This window comes from Notolepis coatsorum, assembly GCF_963971535.1.
Source record: "Notolepis coatsorum genome assembly, chromosome: 6".
Lineage (NCBI taxonomy): Eukaryota > Metazoa > Chordata > Actinopteri > Aulopiformes > Paralepididae > Notolepis > Notolepis coatsorum.
The window spans coordinates 107,409,776-107,417,733 of NC_140170.1; positions in this window are offsets into that span (position 1 = coordinate 107,409,776).

The following is a 7,958-nucleotide window of genomic DNA, read 5'->3' on the forward strand; positions in this document are numbered from 1 at the left end:
GCACTTTACTGTTACATTTGCACTTTATTTTGTTTATGTTTATGTTTATTATGATCCCCATTTCATCACCAACGTGTTGACAATTCTTCCTGGTACAGATATACACATACAAATATGAAATATTCAGTAGTCATATATCACATACATAATCAATAAAAAAAAAAAAAAAGTAAACAGAAGAAGTTTGGATAACATGGCTGCAGCTACACTCATGCATGACATCTATTGATTTCCTTCCGGATTATGGTTCCTTTAAGTTTCTTTTTGAAACTGTCCTTGTTTTCCGTCCGTATGATATGTAATGGGATCCTAATCCAATATGTTATGGCTCTATACATTGCAGTTTTCTTTAGAGCATGGTTCTAGGCAGAGGTAGTGTAAAGCGACTACTTGAAGCATGTCTGGTATTATGGTCATATCTATCATTGGTGGATAAAAGCATAGAATACAATTGAGTGTGTTTACCTGAGGTACAAATGTTCTTTAAAAACCTGTTATGTTCCACCCGGTCCTGCCCTCGTCCCCCCTCGCATTCCTGGACTTATCCCTGCACCTCACCTCCCCTCTCCTTCCCTTGGACAGTTTCCCTCATTTCCCCCACTCATTCGTGGTCCTCTTCCTCCACCTGCTGGACAATTCCCATCATTACCCCATGGTCGCAATATACTTGTATGTCTGGTTAAATTGTCCATGCTTCTGAATGTTCTCCCCATCTTGTTATATCTCCCATTGTACCTGTTGCCCTTTGTTTTCCCTTGTCTGGTTTAGGTTCTTGTTTCTTGTATTTAGTGTTATGTCCCCAGTGTGTTAGTCTTGTCTTGTGTTGTTATTTAGGCCATGTCCCCACGTATCTGGATCTTTTCCCAAACGGATATTCTCAGGCTCCGTTTAAAAAGAAATCCTCGTCCACACGACAGTGTTAAAAAAAAAACCTGATCCAGACGCAAACACATAAACGCATATAAATTGCTCCAACAAGCATGCGGGCCAGTAGGTGGCGATAAGCGATATCTCAAATACCATAGTGGTACGAGCGGTCAGGATGATTGAGAAACTATAGGAATTGTCCATTGGTTCCCCCAGCCCACGTGACCATTCCTAGCACTTCCATTGGCTATATTGACATACATACAGTAGATAATAAATAGATAGATATAGCGGTGGATTAGATGCAGTCCAGAGGAAACAACCAATCTAGATATGTTACGATTCAATGCTTTACTTCTGCGCACTGGGCGATGGAGAGATACAATGTCAATGTTGAGATCACAATCTCCGGATTCTGAAACTAAATATGGCGAGTCCTTATCACAAACTATATACATACTAATTACAACAAGACATTCATTAATTGCATTGTACTGTTCACGTTTGGTGCCGACATCCTCAACTATCCGCAACATCAGAGAGCATCAGGTGCAGACCTCTTCTGTTGCGCCGTCTATTAACAAAATTTAGAATGCAATTTGGCTTTTAACTGAAGCCGGGCGCAAAACTAGACATGTTTAGCAAAACATTAAATATCTTTGCAACAGTTTGTGATAATGCCTCGCCTATAATGATATACAAGATATACAAATATACAGGACTGCTTAAGACGCAGAGATCAATAAGAGAAAATATATACATTCGAGGGGGAAGAAACTACATGCTATTTCTGTCATTCTGTCATTTCAGCACCAGGCGCTGTCCATCTTATTACCTCTGTGCGCTTCAAGGCTACGGGTGCCTATTGTATTGCCATAGATAGAACAACAGTCTGAGCATGCGTAGTGAGCTGTGGCGTCATCGTTTAAATCTTCACTTTAAAATGCGTTTAAGAAAATCTCCGTTTATGTTTCTGAAAACACCCTTTACGTGTGGATGAAAGGCCCAATCGTGGAATAAAATGTGTGTTTGGCAAAAGATCCAGATACGTGGGGACATGGCCTTAGTCTTAAGGCCTCTACATGCTACAGCAACTTCAAAGCAACTGCACCACAACATCGACAAAGCAACGGTGTTGTAGACACTCTGCCTTTATGCTTCTGCAACATCGATGCGCAAAGTTAGTTTAACTAAAGTTAGTTTAGGTTCGTGTTAACGTTAGATAATGTACAAAATAAACATATTTCCGGTGCTTTTAGACGTCGCTCTTTTATTTTGAAATCCCCCGACCGGAAGTGTTATAGTGTCTGTTGCTAGCAGCTTAACTTCTGTCGCCCGTTTCTGTGCTTTTCGAGCTAACGTTACCGTAACGTCATTAGTTTCCAATGGAGAGGAGAGAAAGACCTCGGCTCATGCAGCTCAAACTACCTGTTGGAATAAATTAATTGATTGATGTTTAACTTGTCCCTGTGTGTGTCCAGTCATTTCGACTAGCAAACGTTAGAGAGAGAATACAGAGGCACATTGTGTCACATACAGTTGGAGCCCTCTGATTGGTCGAGATGTTTAAGGGGGCGGGGCTTATGGGTATGTCATACCTTATAAGGGCATATAGCAAAGTTTGATGTATTGTAGCCACGCCCCCTTTTTTCCCGATGATTTATGACCCCTTGGGGCTTCTCTGATTGGTTGAGGATTCAAGGAGGCGGGACATCCGGTTTGGAGGGGAGGGACATCCGGTTTAGGAGGGGAGGGACATCTGGTTACGGAAGGGGAGGAGTTTTCAGATTTTTTTTTCAAAATAAACGTTTTTTAATTTTTTTTTTCAAAATAAAAGTTCTTCAAAATAAAAGATTCAAAAATAAGTTTTTTTTATTGTCAGAAATAAAAGATTCAAACGTTTTTTTTTTCAGATTGTATTTGTGTATTCCAAGGTTTTCAGATTAAACATTTCACAATATGTATTTGTGTATCTTAAGAATATAGTTTCACAATAAGTATTCCAAGGTTTTCAGATTAAACATTTAAAGTGTGTGTGTGTTTTCTTAATGCCAAATGCCAAATGTAAAATACAATGTATTATTCTTCAGAAATGTTCAATAGCCGTTCTGTCAGTATGCTGTTTGTGAGTGTGTGTAGATATGTTTGAGTAGAAACAAAATGTGTGTGTGTGTATGTATGTATGTATGTATGTATGTATGTATGTATGTATGTATGTATGTATGTATGTATGTATGTATGTATGTATGTATGTATGTATGTATGTATGTATGTATGTATGTATGTATGTATGTATGTATGTATGTATCTATCTATCTATCTATCTATGTATGTATGTATGTATGTATGTATGTATGTATGTATGTATGTATGTATGTATGTATGTATGTATGTATGTATGTATGTATGTATGTATGTATGTATGTATGTATGTATGTATGTATGTATGTATGTATGTATGTATGTATGTATGTATGTATGTATGTCAGCGGTGCTGACCAGGGGGTTAGTCATTGAGGGCAAGGGTAATGTTTAAGTTATATGCATGGAGGTTAGGTTATGTTCTGCTAGATGGGTGTATCTCAGGGGATGGGGTGAGGGGCTGATTACAACCACCCCTCTAGGTGTCATAGTAATTAGGTTTCGGTGAAACGTTTTTACTTAAAATAGATTATTTTTAAAAAAGGCTGCATTACAGTGTTTTTTGTATTATTATTCACATTAATTATAAAAGTTAAAGACATGATAGCTTAAAGAGTTGGGGTGAAAATATAAAGTGCTGAAAATATCTGTCTTTTTGAGGATCTGGGTGTATGAGAGGTGTGAACAGGGGGCCTGTTATAGGTGTCAAAACACTGCATGGGGGTGTGAACGTTTAGGGAACGAACAACCTCTGTATATTTGCTGGTAATACTATGCATTTTACTCTAAACAAAACTAATAAAGTCTGTATTTCAGCTAACTCTTTAAGGCTATGGTTAGACTAGTGTATTCCTGGCGTTTTTTTATACGTTTTTGACGACGTTTGGTGTCCTATCTACACAGAAATGCGTTTTTTGGCGTTTTTTTGTGGATACGGCTGAAACGCAAAATTGTGTTTGCGTTTGGAGATACGCAAAAAAAACGCTTCGACAACAGCGTGTAGTCAGCACGGAGCAGTTGTTGCGAAAACGCCCATGCGCAGTAGATACCATCTGCATGCCCTTCCGGTGACAACAGTGTGTGTGTTTGGGACAGAGCTCCGTGTCCCAAATAGCTTCAGCTACCATGTGTTGTCAAGTTATTGTTATAAGGACCCCATTCCAAGCTACAACAGTCTGCATTCCCTTAACAATTGTTTGTATTGAGCCGTATTGTATTGTACCCATATGCAATATGTTAAATAAAGTTTACATCCATTCATTCTGCTAGCATTACCGATTGCATGAGCAGCTGGCTAACGTGAGCTATCAGGATTCAGACCCTGTTAGCTCAGAGTTCCTCTTTCAACTTAACAAGCATTAAACAAAATGGCCCAGTCATCTATTCACCTTTGTTTAATACACACAGCGTTGTCTCTAATGTTATCTAACTACTGATAGCTCGCGATATCATCAGTTTTGGAGCTGGCTAAGTAGCGTGAGCTAACGTTAGCTTCTAGCCACAATGCTATATTGTTATAATGGCATACTCCATTGACGTTAGCATGCAGCTAACAATGCTACCGATCGTTTTTTAGACTAAACTATCCGCTCTTGGTGGTCACTTGTGTTGATGTTAGTTTTGTTTCATCAACAAATGACAGGCAGAACACACAGTGAATGTATCCGTTTTGTTTATTGCACTTTTATTAGGCTTTGCTGAAAAATTATTGCTAAATAGGCAAGATGGTGGCGCGGCATAGGCGCCTGCCTTATTGACATTTTCTTTGCTGGAGCTTCCACCAGGAAGTGTATTGGCACATTCGTTCTGATTGGTTGAAATTGCCTTCATGTTTGCCACCTACTGCCACCTACTGCTTTGGCAGTGTACTACATCAGTGTGCTCGGCTGACAAAAACGGAAAAAAAAACAAAAGTGTGACTCGAGGCGCATGACGTCGCGGCGATACGCGGCGATACGTATAAGAAAACAATACGAAATGATACGAAAGGTGTAACCGCAGCCTAAGTTTCAATAGTCTGGATTTAATAAATAATTTGTTGGTATGTTCTCTTGAATCTACATTGTGAACTATTCTTACTGCTCTCTTCTGTAATATAAATAATGGCTTTATGTTGCTTTCATACGTGTTACCCCACACTTCCACACAGTAACTCAAATATGGTAGGATGAGTGAACAATATAATATTAGCATAGAATTATAATCAAGCACATTCTTTGCCTTGTTCAAAACAAAAACACTCTTGGCTACCTTATTTTTTATGTACATTATATGTGGCTTCCATGTCAATTTCTCATCCAACATAACACCCAACATTTTTAACTCAGATACTCTTTCAATATTAACTCCGTCAATACATAATGCCACATTGTCCTTCTTTCGATTAGTAAATATCATACATTTCGTTTTTCCAAATTTAGGGATAGCTTATTGTTATTAAACCATATCTTACGTTTACACATTTCATTTACAATGTCATCTCCTAATTCTTTAAGGTATTTTCCTGAACTGAAGACATTTTTATCGTCAGCAAATAAAACAAATTGCAATATGTTTGACACTTCACATATATCATTAATATATAAAATAAAAAGTTTGGGCCCCAGGACCGAACCTTGAGGGACACCACATTCAATATTCATACATTCAGATGTGTAACCAGAGAGTTGTACATATTGTTGTCTATTTTCAAGATAGCTACTTAACCAGTTCATCGCCACCCCTCTCACACCGTATGTTTGTAATTTAGAAATTAAAATGTGATGATCTATCGTATCAAATGCTTTTTTTAAGTCAATAAACACCCCTATTGTGTAATTCCTCTCATCTACGGCTGTGGTTATTTCTACATATATATTCATTAAGGCTAAGGCTGTTGATCGATTTGCCCTGAATCCATACTGAATCCATACTGACTCTCACTCAGCAGGTTATTCTTTTCAATAAAACTATCTAATTTATGAGCAAACACTTTTTCAAGAATCTTGGAAAATTGTGAAAGCAAAGACACTGGTCTGTAGTTGGTAAAGCTGTGTTTGTCCCCAGATTTAAATAGAGGAATAACCTTTGCTATTTTCATTCTGTCTGGAAAGGTGCCTGTTTGAAAGGAAAGATTAAAAATATGACACAGGGGGTTAATTATACAATCAATGGTCTTCTTCACAATTATCATGTCAATTCCATCACTGTCAGTTGATGTTTTTTCTTTTTTGAATTTAATGCTATTTCTATAATTTGTCTTTCACTCACATGTCCTAGAAACATAGACTGCACACTTTACTTTCCCCTGTCCAGTCTTTATTTGCTTTCCCTTCATTATGACTTTGGATATTCTTAGCAAGGTTTGGGCCTACATTTACAAAAAAATTATTAAATTAATTTACCACTTCATTCACGTTTTTAGTCTGTAGAGACGGTAGGTAGTGGAGTAGAAAGCTGTTCCAAAACTTGTCAGCTAGTACTTGACTGTACCTCCACATTCTTCGGCCGTTCGCTTCTTCAGGCCTGTACATTGTCTGGGGTAGCGCGGGGTCCAGCCGCCCCATCAAGAGTGTGTTGGGGGTGACTGGGTCGACATCTGCTACATCACTTGAGACGTAACCGAGGGGCTTTGAGTTCAATACTCCCTCGATCTCCGTGAGGACTGTCATTAGGACTTCTTCCGCCACGGTCTGGGCCCCAAGCACGGCGTACAGGGCTGTCTTTATAGAACGTACTTCTCGTTCCCAGGTTCCACCGAAGTGGGGTGCGTTCGGGGGATTAAACTGGAAGTCAATCTGGGATGGAGCGAGGTGGGTCTTAAGTTCTGGGCCCATAGCTTGGAAGCTCTCTCTCAGCTCTCTTTCTCTGCCTTTGAAGTTTGTCCCGTGATCAGACAACAATGTAGACGGTTTTCCTTTCCGTGATGTGAATCTTCGGAAGGCCATAAGGAATGAGTCTGTGCTCATGGTCGGAAGGAGTTCGATATGTATCGCTCTGGTGGTCATGCATTTGAATACAATACCCCACCGCTTCTCGGTTCCTCTTCCTTTCTTTATATACAACGGGCCAAAACAGTCCATGCCTGTGGAGTGGAATGGCTTGTCGCCGAGTCGGAGGCGACAGGGAGGTAGGTCAGCCATCCGGGGTATGCTGGGCTGCGCGCGCCACTTTCGGCAGTCTAGACAGGTCCGCTGGAAGCGTCGCACTGCTTCTCTTCCTTGAAGTATCCAATAGCGACGTCTGATCTCCGCGAAGACTCTCTCGGCTCCTGCGTGGTGCACATCCTCGTCGTATTTCTTTATGATCAGCTCGGTGACCTTGTGTCGGCTGTTCAAGACTATCGGGTACTTAACTCCTGAGCAACGTCAGAAGGATACGCCCCTTCCTGACAAAAGAAGCCACCCAACTCCTCGTCCAATCAACAGTCATCTCCCGCCTCGACTACTGCAATGCACTGCTCGCTGGCCTCCCGGCCACTGCCACTAAGCCTCTTCAACTCATTCAGAACGCAGCGGCCCGCCTGATCTCAAACCTACCGAAGTCGGCCCATGTCACCCCACTTCTTAGGGACCTGCACTGGCTCCCCATTGCTGCACGAATCCGCTTCAAGGCCCTCGACCTAGCATACCGTGCGGCAAAGGGAACCGCTCCCGCCTACCTCCGGTCAATGGTCTCTAACTACACACCCTCAAGACCCCTACGCTCTGCATCTTCTGGCCGCCTCAGACCTACTCCTATCCAAGCTCCGGGAGGGTCATCAAAGAGAAGTCGCCTATTCTCAGTCCTTGCCCCACAATGGTGGAATGAACTACCCACCCCAGTTAGGACAGCCGAATCACGTCCAATCTTTCGCCGTCGACTAAAGACGCACTTCTTCAACCATTATCTGAATTAAAAAAAAAAAAAAAAAAAAAAAAAAAAAAAAATCTAACCCTAACTAACCGTACTGTCATGCACTTGTCCTAATA